The sequence below is a fragment of the Hermetia illucens genome, chromosome 7 (assembly GCF_905115235.1).
Source record: "Hermetia illucens chromosome 7, iHerIll2.2.curated.20191125, whole genome shotgun sequence".
NCBI lineage: Eukaryota > Metazoa > Arthropoda > Insecta > Diptera > Stratiomyidae > Hermetia > Hermetia illucens.
Window position 1 is genome coordinate 12,581,774 of NC_051855.1, and position 15,553 is coordinate 12,597,326.

At 39.8% G+C, this 15,553-nt stretch overlaps 1 protein-coding gene across 3 annotated transcripts in view; it reads right to left on the reverse strand.

The window, feature by feature from the left end:
* The window catches only part of LOC119661003 (plasma membrane calcium-transporting ATPase 1), a 99,911-nt gene extending 86,052 nt beyond the window's left edge, over nt 1-13,859 (reverse strand). Inside the window, exons 1-2 of one of the 3 annotated variants that reach the window (XM_038070112.1) lie at nt 13,534-13,859; nt 13,323-13,463 (exon numbers count right to left, since the gene is read on the reverse strand). The gene's annotated coding sequence lies outside the window, so the exon portion shown is untranslated. Of the gene's footprint in view, nt 1-2,584; nt 3,204-5,315; nt 5,641-13,322 lie in introns of those variants that run through there. The other 2 variants (XM_038070113.1, XM_038070109.1) reach the window with 2 other exon arrangements.
* Nucleotides 13,860-15,553: the final 1,694 nt, after the last annotated feature.

Sequence of the window (15,553 nt, forward strand, 5' to 3'; positions counted from 1 at the left end):
ACATGCGTACCGGAAAGTTTATCCTGTTGAAAAGCAGGAGTATTGTAGGCATTCTAACAACAAACTGGCAAAAAGATTACACTTCGGAGAAAAGGTCATAACATGATTGTTTCGAGAAGTAATCACCAAAAATTAATAGGAATTGTAGAGGACAGGGTACCCTACAAAATGAATATGACAAATGCTGAAAATTTACCTTTTTGCCCCTGTCTCCCCTACTTTTTTTTGTATCATATTGATTAACAATGAAAATTACTTTATGTTTGCTGTATTTGGTCATTTTAGAGTTCGAAATTTTCCGACACTTGCTCGAAGATTCCGAAACATAAACTCTCTAGTTGCTAATATTACATAGTATCTTATTAGTCGCAATCTAATATCTTTAAAATGGCATATGACGTTGATGCTATGTTAACATAGCATTATTTTGTTGAAAATCCATTCATTTCCTTACTTTCAGTGGAGGATAACTCCAATGTTCCAGCCAGAAACACTTCTTCCGCCAAAAAAACAAAACGCACGATAATTGACCTAATGAAAATTTATAGAAAAAGTCATGCGCGTACTAAAGAAGATACTGTTTTTTTTCAAGTCCATATAAGAGTCATCGCCATACTGCTTTTTACTTAATTCATTTCAAGGCAGTACTAACTGAAAAATTTCAATATATTTTTTTTTTTGCGTACACATTTTGCTTGACCAACCAATTTTCACAATATAAGAAAATTGTGACAAACACTGAACTGGAGAGGAGCGGAGAGCTCTTCTCATTCTCAACATTGGGAGACGAAAGCTCCTCAGCCGTTCAACCCCCGCCTGTTCTTGTTTTGAATTGGAGTAAAATGCCTTGTTTTTAAATGCGCAGGGTCGATGTCACACTAACCCCTTCAATATATTACATTATTGCGGACAGGCTCAATCCATCCTATAGTAGAATTGCGCTATACCTGACTATATCTTATCACCTAAATGAAATACACAGATGCAGGAATTAATACCGGCGACAACTTTTTTTTTTTCTCGTATACATATATGTTAGGAAGATATGTGGGATATACCACACAAAGTCATTAGATTTCCCACCATATGTGGACGAGAGACAAGGTAATGTATCCTTTTTTTTCTCTACTGGTTCTCTCACCGTTCAACACACTTACTTCCTGACGTTCCGTTTGCCTCATAGCTCACTAACAGAAAGGTTACAGCCTAAGACGATTACATAACAGCATCACATCATCGTTTCCACAAGAAGGCACAATTGCCTGATTTCCTAGCGCGGTATTTTTGGTATCTGTTTAGTTACGACATAGTTTCAAATCTGTAGATATTTCCCCACTATTTATTTATCCTTCAGAGGGCTTACACTTTTAGATCGCAGGATTGAGGAAAGCTATTGCTATCTCACAGGAAAGAAAAGCCGATGAGGTCAGGACCAAAGTTGATTAGTTGTCATGTTAAGATAGTTCGAATTCATTTATAGTAGTAAAAAGTATGAATGTGGAGCTATTAGCATAAGTAGATACTTCTTTCCATACTGGAGTGAGAAGCTAATTATAAATGACATAATATAATGTGTACTGGAAACTGGTAACTAAGAACGGAAAAGGCGTATTCCACAGCGAAAACGGAAACCATGACAATTGCTTTAATATCCCACATAATTGTATTAGAGATGAAACCCCAGATTTAAGACAAAAAAAATTAGGACACTAATCACTCTGTATCTTGTTTGAAATTATTAAAACTTGTTTTTTTTTTCTATTCGCTAGTGATATTTATTTATCTTACAAATACCGATATTTCGGGAACCAGTTGCTCCCTTCATCAGTGCTAAGAAGTCTGCTCGTCAGTGGGTTTATTAACTATCTTTTTTTATACTAATCTAAATAATTAGGATCGTATAGATTTAGATTAGTACATGAATAGTTAATAAACCCCCTGAAGAGCAGACTTGTTAGCACTGATGAAGGGAGCAACTGGTTCCCGAAATATCGGTATTTGCATGACTAAAAAATATCACTAGTGAATAGAAGAAATCAAGTCTTAATTATTTCAAATAATGTAATCGCTAGAAACACCACACTTAGATATGTATCTTATTTAGACTGTTGAAAAACAAAATACCCAACAACTCCTAGACACCTTGACTCCGTAACAGACCAGTCCTGCTGCAAATAAAGCCTTACTGGAAAAATTAACGGCATGCCAAAGTGTTTCTATATGCCGAAAATAAATCTTTCTATTCTCCTGCCTAACCTATCAGTGTCTAAGCGACCTATATTTAGTAAAGATTGATTTAGATTTATAAAATAATTGTTCACATCTATCTGCCTATTCGTAGGTCAAGACAACAGATTACATGTCCGACCTTGACCAATATCATCTTCAAAGAACAAAATATTGATGCAAATAAATGGGCCCCGTTTTCTATGCAGAAAGAGACCCCTTTTTTTTCGGGAAAAAGTTCACGTGATACCAGTAGTGGGTAATGACAAAAATATCAACCAGAAGTAGAAATGTTGTTGATTTTATGTTTGATAATATCATACATATGTATTACATATATAGGGATCAAAATACATACCCAAAGGTGGCGTAGAATAAATCCTGGACAAGATCAGAAGATAGAAGGATAAGGATTATAAAGTACGAAACGCTTTTGTTGACTATCTTTCAAGTTTTGGCCCTTAAGATTTTTTTTTCGGTTTAGGATTAAATGTTTCATTACCGCTTCTAGTACATTTTATTTTTTATCTAATGATGGAATTTATTTTATTCGTGTAGATCCTTTTTTTGTTTATTATTTTTCTTTAAAAAATATTTACGAAAAACGGTGTTTATTTTTGTTTTTTTTTTATATATATACCAATCGAAGTTGAAAATGTTAAATTTATTTTTTTTTTTCTATTATAATATGTATGTTTTATAATTATTCTATCGCTAATCTTTTTCTTTACTATTTAATTGATGAATATCCTTTCGTCGGTTTAAATTTCATGAAACTTGTTTTAGACTTGTTTTAAATTTTTATATGTTGCTTGTCGTTTGATCAAAATACACACACAAATCACCGAAGCACTAACAAACGGATATTTATTTTTTTTTGCTTTTTTTTTCTATAAATTCTTTATAATTTTTTTACTTTTCTCCTTTTGAAAACTTAACAAACACAGCCTCAATATTTTGTTTAGAACAAGGAAGAGCTTTTCGATGGAAAGGAAGAGTCTATTAATGCAAAAACTACTTAATTATCCAAAAAAATATAATATCAGTTGGTAATATTTGTAGAAGAAACATGTGTTATAGTGCATTATTACTTGCGATACTTTGCTGAGCATTTGGGCATTGAAATAGTTAACGCACTAGTAGAAGTGAAAGTAATTGTTGGAATGTATTTTTGGTGTCTCGACAAAAATTACGATTTAAAAAGGGAACATCTTCATGTGCGGTATTTCAAAATTAGTCTAGATTTCCTGAACATTTCAAGATCCGAATAATCCCCACCGCCCTTAATAAGAATGCTTGAAGGATATCACCTGAGCGACTTTTTTAACAAAGTATCTTTCACTTTGCTAGACAGTTACTCCATAGTTCCATGGTAAACAAAAATCAGATTATAGGAATGCGTTATTTTTTTTTTATTAAATTAAAAAAAAATAATTAAATAAATAAATAAAATAAAAAAAAATATTTTTATTATTACTTTTCATTCAATCTGCTGGAAATTCGTCTCAAGATGAATGACCTGGCTTCATAATATATAATAAATGAATGCAAATTAAAAGGACTGTCAAAGTAAACTGTCAGAATCAAGATGTTGAATAAGGGATTTTAGATTCTCAGGATTAAACGAAATGAAATTATATGACTGAATAGTATGATCTCATTGACAAGTTTCACTAAGAGTTTATTGGTCTATTTCACTTACTTCATTGAATACCCTAAGGATAATGCCTAAAATGGCAATGACAGTAATAGTTAAAACTGTTTTATGAATTGACAAGGGGGTTTTCAACTTAGACCTACTCAATATACTTTCAATATCCTCATTAGGATATGTTTTTATGCCTATTTGCCAAGTTATGAAACTCTCTGACACATTTTCATATTTCTGACATGTCACACTATCTGAGTTCACTATAATATGTTTTTTCCCCCTTGTAGAATTTCAATGAAATAAGGGCAAAGGAAGTAAGAAAATACCCTGAAAAGGTCTGACCATCCGCAAATCAACGGATATGAGAATAAGACAAATAACAAGCAAACGAGTTCAGCTAGGTCTTAGTGATTGGCACAAGGTTATTTTCTACAGGAGTTAAAAAAAAACAATATTTCAGATGATTTCCTTCACTCATATCTTACGTAGCGGCGATCGAATCCGAAACTACACGAATTTGACGGATTATTCGATTAGAATTGGACCATTGTAATTTGGCACACATTTTTTTTGGAATCTCTGAATTTACAGGAACGGGAAGTAATCGTTGTTTTAGATACGTGAAAATCACTTCACATAGTTTTTTGATGCAAATTGAGGCAAAATAACAAAAGCAATAAGTTATAACCAATTTTTTTTAATGGATGAATGGATTCCAGTTTTAGGCAAACTTTCCAAAATTCTAAAGCACAAACCTTAGATTTAGAGGAATTTACGGGAAAAGGTTAAATTGTTCGCTTTTATAATCGCACGATTATTTTATAATTTTCATTTAGTAAGACAATGCTTGTGTGTTCGTGTATTGTATTTGTGTGTATAATGTGTGTATATATATACATATATATATGTGTGTGTGTATTTATATGGATAATATATATATATATATATCCTAGTGCAGACCGTAAAAATACTATGGGAGCAGCACCGCAGCACGACACAACACTATAGAAGAAAATCCCATTTATACGCGGACTTGAGAAGTTTTATTTTCGGAACTTTTTTCTAAGCAAAAGAAAAACTGATGAGAACGGCGGCTGTCTTGTAATAATTTCATGTGAAAAAAAAAAAAAAAAACAGACGACTTTTGTTAAAGCAATCTAGGGACTATATTGCCAAACGTATAGTGTTTTGGCATTGAATGAAGCTCTTTGTAAAAAATTATCCTTTTCCTGTCTCATAAAACCAAATGGGGAAAATATTGAAGAACAACCTTCTACTTTCGAAGTCTGTGTGTAGTAAACCGAAGAGAAAACGTTTGCCGAAATAGAACAATCTTTAATCTATAGTAGTTTCAACAGAGTGCTAATCATTATTATTTTTTTTTCTTTTTTTTTTTATTCCGAATCCGCGAATTTCCAGACTATATAATTTCTCTTACTTCCATCTACTATAAAATAGTACACAGCGGCAACGAGCACTAAACACACGACGCTCGGGGAAAAACGTGTCTCTCACGATGCCAGAGCCGAGAAAATTTTCCTCGACTTTTCCGTTACGACTTGAGTCCCAACACTGTGTGCTATTATGTTTGGTCGGTTAAAATTTTCCTTCAGGAAGGTGATAAGCACGCGACGTGATGGCGACGACCACGCTCGTAGGATGTCGGAGAATATATCGACGCAATGGAATATGTGTTGAACTACATTAGGAAAAGAAGCGACAGGAACACACGACGCAAAGACGGCGACGATAACGACGACGAGCCACCCAAAAAAGAATCCCGAAATGAAATAATGCGAAAATAGAACGTTCCTTCAAACCACACACTAACAATATAAACGTGAAAGGAAAAATCCAACAATGCTCAGTAAAAGAGAAAGAAAAATATTTGCGAAAGCTTTAACCGTTCCCCTAGATGAAGCTCGCGAAAATTTGCGGAAAAGCCAACGCACGAGGTAGTTTCTGTGCTATCCCAGCATACTATATTCCTGCTACTCGATTTTCCTACCGCGCGAAAGCAGCTTTAGCAGTTGTATAAAGCACGGAATTCGCCCAATTTTCCTGGTTTGCGCGCCACACTTTCCCCAGCCCAGGGGGCATTACAAAACTACCTTTGGCTATAGAGCATTCATAAGGTAATTCACTGTTTCCTTAGCTGGAGGAGCAGGCAATATTACGAAAGCCAACCAGCTAAAAAAAACAGAACTTTCAACTGCTATCCAATCAGAAAATATTAGCTGTAATTCAAATTGTAGTACTATAGATGCAGCAGGAGCATATTCATCATTCATTTGGATGTTTACCATGTTAGAGGCTCCTTAGCTTCTTCCCCTATTCGCAGCTAAAATACTTCACACCTATTTTCCATTGTAAAGGATATTTCATGTGGAGCAAATATTTAGCATCGCGCACGTGTTTTCTATGTAACTCACAAGGGGTTAGCGCGTCGGAAATATACTCACAAGGACGACGTGCTTTTCCACCCAAAAAAAAACTGACTGAAATCAGACAAATTCGTTACAAGTCTGGACACAACTACAATTGTACGTGGCTGTGATGTGCTTCCTTTTATATGGATTTGAATTTTGAAAACATCCATTTGTTCCTTGCAACAGAACAGATAAACATGTCCTGAATTAGACTCACCAAAGTCTACTTAGTGACAGAGTCGCTGGTTATTATCAGTCATCTCCAAGTTCACAACCTAAATGTAAAATAGAATATTTTCACCACTTCTAACTATAATCAACGTCAGCCTGATCACAATTTACCTTTAGAAGAAGCTAAAGGATAAGAAAGGGGCCATAGATGCACTTCTCTTCTTTACAGCCTAACGAAAAAGGAGGAACAGCTTTTTGCTCCTACTACCGAAATACATATTACTGCGCCAGTGTGGGATTTTCAGCTACCCCTTCAATATATGGTAAAATGGTAAAAAGGACTTAACAACACTATTTAAAGGAATTTCTCAATTTCATTTCTCCTTTCCAAAATCAGACCGTCGCGTGTCACAGGGATGCACATGGTTCCGGTTAGCATACCGTAGAAATATGGTTTGGAATATGTTGTTACGCCCGTCCTTTTTTTTAATCCCAGGTTAATCCTTCCATTCTCTGACAGATGCAGTTCTAGATCCAAAACAATTATCAAATCAGATATTATGTACAATTCAAGTATCTTAGCAACAAAGCTAGCGTATCTTTTATGCGAAAAAAAATATTGATAGCACAAATATCATGGGAGGAGGGATGGAGGAGCCCATTGGACACTATTGTTTTGGGGCTCCACATTACAAAAGTTCTCTCTCCTATTTTCCTATTACCCCGTGAATCTCACTCTTAAATGTGTACGTGACCCAAAACTGAAGTAAAGCAGACTGGAAGGAAGAGTGGCGGCGACTTCTTTCGCATGGTTGATATTTCTAATAGATGGAAACCTGTCAGGATATACATTATAAAAACTGTATTGTATGAAAATGAGAATCAAGGCTAGGCAAGGATGTACTATATAACACTTTTGTACGTAGATGCATGCAATATTTAGAATCTATGTTTGAACTGTAGAGAGTAATCCATCTACAAGGGATGGAGAAATGTGAATTCTGTGAGTACCATACTAGTACATACACTCAATTTTGCAGAGTGTGCTTCTGGTAGATATGACGTCATACCAATGACGGTGATGACAATATCTCATCAATCAAAGGCCTAGATCTCATCCCAAGTTCAGTGCACTTAAGGAAAATAAATTTGCCAAAGGTAAATCATGAGTACATAGTATATACAGGGAAAAAATGGTTCTTAGTATTATGGAAACATTTCACCTTGTCTCGGACCAATTTATTTTGATTTGTTCATATAAATAAATACAATCAACCAATTAAAACCGTACACTTTGAAGTCAAATATCCTGAAAACCTTATTTTTTTTAAATAAGTTATGAAATAAAAAACAGTAACCCTTTATGGATATTTTCTGCCGTTAATATTATTTTATTAATTCTATTTTACACAGAAATATTACAGAAAAACAACAAAAAATGAGCGTTTATCGCAGCCAAAACAAAAAAAAAAACTTGGACACTTCAAGTTATCATTTTATATGGCAACACTTAACGAGATTGTTGCTCAAAAGTAGGTACCCTTATGTTTCGTGTTGTATTTAGAACTTCTGAGCTCACTTTCCAATAAATGTCAAAACTAAGACCGGCTTCTGAAAGTACTAATCGAGACCTTTAACTTAAAACCCCACATGACCATATTTCGTGAAAAAAAAATTTAACGCAGGACGAAAGGACGCTCAACTATCAGAAGATGGTTCTCTGGATGTTCACCGGTGTGATGTGTCCACTCCTAACGTATGGCTCTATTGTATGGTAACAGGATTTGAGCAAAAAGTACAATAGAACGAAGCTTAATAGAATTCAAAAAACCGATTGTGCAGGACCTCGGTAGGTCCTGTAGTCCTGCCCGGCAGATGCTCTGAATGTACTTCTGCATCTCTTTCCCCTAGACTTCCACGTTAAATACGTTGTAGCGTGCAGTGAGTCCGGATACTGTACAGCGAAGCCCTACGGCCATAGTAACATCCTAGACGAAATACCTCAGGGAGATCTGGAGATCACCCGCACGCAAGTTGAACTTCACAAGAAACTTTGCTGACTTTCCAACCAGGACGAAGCGGCGTGCTGCAAGGCTATGACAGTATTTTCCACCGATGGATCAAAGATGGTCTGTGGAGTCGGTGCAGGGGTTTCCCCGAATGCACACGGTGTATCCGAGTCGTATGGTCTCCCAGGTTTCGCCAGTGCATTCCAAGCGAACGTACTGGTGTTACTGGAAGTCTGTCGATGGTTGGAGCATGATCCGAGCTCCAAGCGTAACATAGCCATTCTCTCTGGTTGCCTCTTTGCCAAGGCGCAGAAATAGCGCTCATAGATTATCGAAACCGTGGTGGAATGGTGAAATCAGACGACTGCGTGCGGTATGCCTGCAAGCGAGAAGAAATTACAAACGCGCAAATGAGCAGGAAATTGCAGAGAAAGGCGACGTACAATTTTAAAGAACTCTTGGAAGAGGCCGACATCAACCCGTGGGGACGATCCTATAGAGTAATGGTTAAGTTGAAAGGAGGCAGGACCCCGCAAATAAAATGACCAGTTTTATAGCGAAGAATAGTGACCACACTATTCCCGCAGCAAATGCACTATTGCGGTCAAAAGAGAGAGAGAGCATCCCACAAAGGATATACGACTAGATGAGCTTACCATTGCCTGCGAAACGGTAGGGGCAGGACACCCGGGCTGGACGGAATACCGAACGTGGCTTTGAAGGGGCGCGATTAAAGCAAGACCGGAGTGGTTCATTTTCACTTTTAATACCTGTTTCGAAGAAGGCACTTTCCCGACTCGGTGCTACTAAAGAGTGGTAAACCATCTGGAGAGCCATCATCGTACCGTCCCATTTGTTCGCAGGACAGTATGGGAAAGTTGCTGGAGCGCATCATTTGCAACAGGCTGCTCCGAATTGTAGAGGAAGCAAGAGGCATATCCACACAATAATACGGTTTTCGCGCCAGCCAACAAACCGGTGCATTCTATCAATGCAGCAGAAGCACTTGCAGCTATAAAGTGGCAAAAACAATACTGTGCTATCGGCTCCCTTGACGTGAGGAATGCTTTCAACTCAGCGCAACAGCAGCATATAATAAGACCTATGACTGCTCCGTAAGGAATTGGGCAGTAATTTAATGCTCCAACACCTCAATGCATGGGATTAATGTATGCATCCAGCGGCGCTTCATTGACCCCCTCTGGTTCACGGCATTGTCGAATGATCCCGTCCAGACAGTGAACCTTGCATACCCTGACAAGCAATGACTATGCACTTCATTATACATGATGTTCTCTAAAAGAAACCCCAAAATGATACTTTGAGGAACAATTGTTGTCGTAATATACTCTTGCCAAGCGGTTTTTGGTGGGTGAGCCAACTTCTGGCTCACTTCTTCAAGCATGTATGAATCAGCTGCTTACGAACTACTTGGCCTGGTCTTAACAGTCAACTTGAAACCTTTGCTTGAAATCCTGTTTGACACTGAAATCTCTTTGTTTCGAATTCAGAAGTCCCCCATGGTTCTACCTCCATTACAAATACAATTGGAAAGCACGCAGTGACCGTAATGCCGAAGATCGACGATGAGAAAAGAGAGCGCACACAATCAGCGTGTGGCAGGAACCGTCGGATAATTATCACAAGGAGAGGTGGACTTACAGGCTAAATCAAAATATTCAACTTCGGATTATGCGCAGCCATAGAGATATCCACAATCACTTGACCCGGTTTCTAACTGGGCATGGTGGATACCGTAGTTATTTACATCATTTTGAACATGACGTCCTGAGTGTATAAACGAATACGGGGACCCGGGGCACATACTCTTAGTATTTCCGAGTTTTGCAAATGAAAGGGAACAGCTTCAACTTCTCTTGACAAGACTCGTTACAAGTTGAGGCAATCAATCCGGAAATGCTCGAATTCCAAGAAATGTTGAATGCAGTTAGTTGCACCACAAGTTGTATTCAAGAGGAGCTTCGAAGATTAGGGCACTCACGAAAAAGCGGCAGGGAGGGCACAATTCACACCGTACGAGTAAGCCGGTAGGGCTTTAATCCGCCCCACGATGTAATGTCTTTAGATAGAACCGGGTCCTGGCACAATGCCAAGAATCAGACGACATGTTGCTATGTTTAATTCTAAGGAGGTTGATGGAAATCAACCTCAAACATTGGGAGCTGCCTGCTCAAGACTTGCTCTCGCAAACCATTCGAGAGTCGAATGTGGACGTGGCGGTAATATGTGAACCTTATCGAAATTACGTTGATGCCACGTGGGTGAAAGACTCATCGGGAAACTCGGTGATATGGACATGTGGACAGTAAGCCATCCAAGAAACAGCCGACTTTGTAAGGGCGAAAGTCAACTGATATCCATTGCATAGCATCGAAAAAGATAGTACGAATCTTATCCCCTCCTGCGAAGCTTCAATCAATATATTTAACAACCAACTAATTATTTCGAAAGGGAAGGATATATACGCTTATAAGGAACCACACGCAGGATATCATCGACATTCTATTGGAACCTTCAATGAAGGATTAATCCCGAAACGGATTCAAAATACCGGAACATCATATTCATCTGCACATATAGATGAAGGCAAGGAGGGCAATATTCAGGATGGCCGGGAGTATCAGTGACCCGGGGAGCTGCCTAAACCGAAGGAAGATTGATATTCTTTCTAGGCGGTATCCAGAATTACTGATAATAATAATAATCGTTGGTGCAACAATCCATATTGGATCAAGGCCTTGAAGTGTGTTAGAGCACTTCATTCAAGACCGTAACGGTACACCACAGTACACTGTGGGAGGCAATGTGGTCAGCATTGCGCTCGCCCGAGATTATTACCCTGATTTGACTCAGGTACTCATTCACAGCTGAGTCGACTGGTGTCCGACATCCAATCACGATAACAAATTCCTCTGCCCCCAGCGAGATTTGAACCGCGACCTTCCGCTACGATAGCCCAGCGCTCTAACCACTTGAGCCATCCGGACACTCAATTACTGATACCAAGGGATAATATGACAACGAGGTTTCACTTCGATTAGAAGTTTGAAACACGGAGAAACAAGGCAAACTGGGAGAGCGTGGCTGGGACATACGGCTTAAGCAAGCAACTGATTGCTCGTTACACTGACGGATCCTTCACAGCAGATGGAGCGGGTGCCGGTGTCATTGGTCCAAGGAAAATGCACTTTCAGCCAATGGGTAAGTACACTAGCATATTCCAGGTGGAATTATACGCCCTAGACAAATGTGCCTCCTTTAATCTCCAAAGTAACTACAAGGGGCAGTACATTGCTATTCTCACCGATAGCCAAGCAGCGATCAAGGCACTTACGTCCAACCAACTGAACTCTAAACTGGTATGGATGTGCCTTGAGAGACTGAGTGCACTCGGCTCGTCCAACAAGGTCTGGGTACTCTGGGTTCTAGGTCATACTGGGTTGGAAGGCAACGAGGCTGCAGAGGAACTAGCCAAGAAGGAAGCAGGGACGCTTTACACGGGCCAGAACCCTTCTGTGAAATCGGAAACGGATTGATGACTATGACACTAAGAAATGAAGAGAAATGTTTGGGGGAACTATACTGGGCGTACCTACCAGGGATGGAGCAGTCCAGGGTGCTTATTGGGGGATACGAACCATTGCCCACAAAGGATTGCTTAAACCTCACCAAAAAGAATCTCCGAATCATAGTGGGAATTCTCACTGGTCACTGTCGGCTAAACAATCACCTAGGAAAGCTAGGGATATCCACGGACACTGCCTGCAGGTTTTGTGCGGAATGTGATGAAAACTCTATACACGTCCTGGGACAGGGTCCGAGGTCGAGGCATCTGGGAGAACACTTAATACCAATGCAAAGTTGAAAGATTTGAAAGTAGGGAATATACTTAAGCTCCTGGCGGTTATAGGCATGCTTGAAATACACTAGGACGCGTGCGACTTTCCCTAAACGGAATAATAATAATAGGGTGTGGCTTTGCCGCAAACATAGGGAGACCAACTACCACATTACCCAGTTTTTGCAGGGACACGATGGCAATATCTGCACCGCTTTAAGTTGGATGCTTCTCCTGATTGTCCTAGATGCGATGACATACCAGAGGAGATCCAGGGCATGTGATGTTTCACTGCCCCAGGTTCGCAATGTAGAGGAGGAACCTAAACCAGGCGTTGGATAGGAGCCGGAGCCCGGATAACTTAGTTGCGGAGATGCTGAGGTCGAAGGAGAACAGCCTTACGGTTTGGAGGGGGAGGAGTAGTTGCTGAAGGAGCTAAGGAGGACAGCCGAAAGGGGGAGTGCCTAAGGCCAAACCTACCCCGTGAAGGAATACCAAAATTATTGTTCATTTAATGAAGCTGGAACTGGAGAGACCGGTGGTAGTTTATAGTGGGTTCGAATCCCACCCACCCGCCCTGGCTCCGGCGTTTATGCAGCCGTATCTTCCTAACACTTTCCATCTTCGTGTACGAACAAACATTGAAACGAATATTCTATAATTGCTATTTTTAATTGACCATGCTTAATAGTACAAAATTAAATCAATCATCCATGTGCAACCATCTGATGGGATCGATGACCGGAAAGTAATGATATCTTTTCTGCGATTGCTTCCTGAAGCAGAAATCTCGACATATGAGCTCGGCCGAATGAGTAATTTCACTGTGTACAAGGAATTTGGAACGACCTTTCTCACTTATCTGCGAAAAGCGTACATTGAGATGCATTTCAAATGTTTAAAAAGGATGATAACCTGGATCCAATCTGAAACAATGCACTAAGGACTAATTACTAACAAACATAGTTTCACTCCACCTTGATTTATCCGTCGACAACTGCAGCCCGACGACCTATTATCTGGAATCCATCTGAATGTTTATACAAGTTTCAATTCGCGGCGTTTCCACGGGATTTGACCTCAAACGCGCACACTCTTTCTTCCCCCGAGGAAAATATCTGGGCAAACGAACAACAATTCAACACCGAAATTATCCTTTACCGCTCGAATTTTCACATAAGTACATACCAACGCCGCCACTAACCAAACGAGCCCCGAAAAAACAAAATTCTCCGCCACAAACGAAATTAAGCAAGAAAATTAACGCCACGCTATCTTAAGTACAAACTCCGATGAGAATGCATTGAACCTACGTCAATATTCGCGCAATGGCGATTCACAGAAATGTCCGTCACCGCACGATTAGAATGAAAAGGAAATTACGTTCATTAATCTTCGTCCCGTTTATTCGCGCCTTTTCCTCAAACCGCCTAACTACTTCCGCTGGTCAGGAGAAGACGAAAAAGTAATGACACAATCACATCGGATGACAAATCGAATCAATGTTTGTTTACGTATAGATGGCAGATACGGATTGTCATCGGATCCAGCGATGACGGATGAGAGAAAGGATGGCGAAAGTTTGACATGTGAATGGCGCCAATATATTTGAAATTTTGGGTGTATATTTTTCATATTATAAAATAGTTAGAACAAACTAGGGGTCGTTAAGGCGCTCCTTCAACAGGTCGAGATTTACAAATTGATCATGATTGCAATCCAGGAAACAAACTAGATTAGTAGTGAAATAAGCGTAATGAACTCCCACACAATTTTTAAAAGTGGCAAACCATCAGGTCACAAGGAGCTCAAGCCGCACACCATCAACTTCAAATCTATCAACGAAAGGGTGTGTGCGATTTGCATCAGGACTCTTTCTTCAACCTCTGGCTCAACAACGTGCATACCCCTACTGAAATCAAGGAAGATGCAGGGGACGTCAGCGACCTTTAACAGGTTGCTTACGATACGGGGTGTGACTCCTCGAGGTACCCGAGTAAATAGTTCTGACCCTGCAGCTGACACTGTCGTAAATTCAGTGATGAACCTGATAACGACGGCGTATGAAGCCTCCACGGGGATCCCAGCCTCAGCCGCGACAAGCCTTTTATGTACTGGTGGACGACAGAAATTGCCGACCTACGGAGGGAGTGCCATAAGCTCCGCCGTTTGGCATAACGTTTGCACGCCAATGAGGAGGCATTTGCCATAAAGGCACAGTATAGATCAGCAAAAAGGAGACTCCGCCGCGCTATAAATAAAAGCAAAGCTCGCGGCTAGCAAAATCTTGTCAACGAGGTGAATGAAGATCCGTAGGGACTTGGCTATAAGCTTGTCAGCCGGAAAATCGGGGCTCTCAGACCATCCTCGTAACTGTGATGGTGGCAGTCAACATGAGTGGTACAGTTTAAAAAAAAAGCTTCTCGTAATCGGGAAGTCTCAATATCCGTGGTTGGGATCGCGAATTAACGAAAAAAAAGGAAATCCTGCTTTTGATAGATAACTATCCTACACCCCCCCATATGGCTGACCTTAGAAGCGTAACTCTGCTGTTTCTGCGTCCTAACACCACTGCAGTATTAAAACCCAACGGGTGGCTCCACAACCGACCAGGTTTTTACCGTTAAACTAATCCTGCAAAAGTGCTGGGAATATAACTTTGACGTGTACCAAATCTTTGTCGATTTCAAGTGGACTTACGACAGTATAGATCAAAGAGTACTGTACAACATGATGCTGCAATTTGGTATACCAGCTCCCAACTCCATCTCACAGGTACGAATCCAGAACAAGTTGATTGATCCTTTTGAAGCACGTACTTGTTTAAAGCAGTCCAACGGACTAGCGCTGAAGCTCTTCAACCTAGGACTCGAATACGCAATAAGAGCAATGGATACCAGCACCAGCGGGACCATGGCTCCTCAAATTAGAGTTATATTCCTATCAAAACGCTAGCAGTAATAAAGGAGAGTATGAAGGGAGATACGGGGCTGAAGGTTCTCTCTTTCAAACCCCATTGAAAAATCGAGGCGTCACTGTCCCTTTTAATAAGTTATGGCGGCTCCAATGGGGGGAGAGGGTAAAACCGATATCTAGGAGGAAGAAAAAAGTCCTGCCTTTCTACTACTGCTAAAAACCCATAGCGGCACTACTCGTTAAAAAGTTACAGCGCGTTATCATCGTCACGATGTGCAAGGGGGTTACAGAA